A 452-nucleotide genomic window follows, 5' to 3' on the forward strand; every position below is an offset into this window, starting at 1 on the left:
TCTCGGTTGGCGCCCAATTCCGCGCATTGATACATTGCATGAGGGAACCACTTTCCCAGCTCGACATCTCATTGGTTGAGACTCGAAGAAGACGCGGATTAATACCACAATAGCTACCTATTCACGAGAGCGTCTCGTGATTGGCTGCGCCAACCCCACCGACCACGAAAGTGGCGGGTTTATATCATCGGCTCGGACGTCATGATCCAGGTCTTTGCTTCGCATCGCCCGACGAGTGCGGACGTGTGTTAACGGTCAAACAACAAGAGCCCCTTCGAGTCACTCTTGCCAGCTTAGTTCCGCGCTACGACGAATAATTCCGGGCGCGTTATAAATTTATATTACGAACACAGCCAAGTATTACGAATTCTACCCGCGAGTACGCGTAGTTCGCGAGTGTGGATTCCGATACGACCGTTCAATAAGTCCATAGTACGTCGGTTCGATTAGTA

Source organism: Wasmannia auropunctata, unplaced genomic scaffold (assembly GCF_000956235.1).
Source record: "Wasmannia auropunctata unplaced genomic scaffold, wasmannia.A_1.0 LD336060.1, whole genome shotgun sequence".
In the NCBI taxonomy this organism is placed as follows: Eukaryota; Metazoa; Arthropoda; class Insecta; order Hymenoptera; family Formicidae; genus Wasmannia; species Wasmannia auropunctata.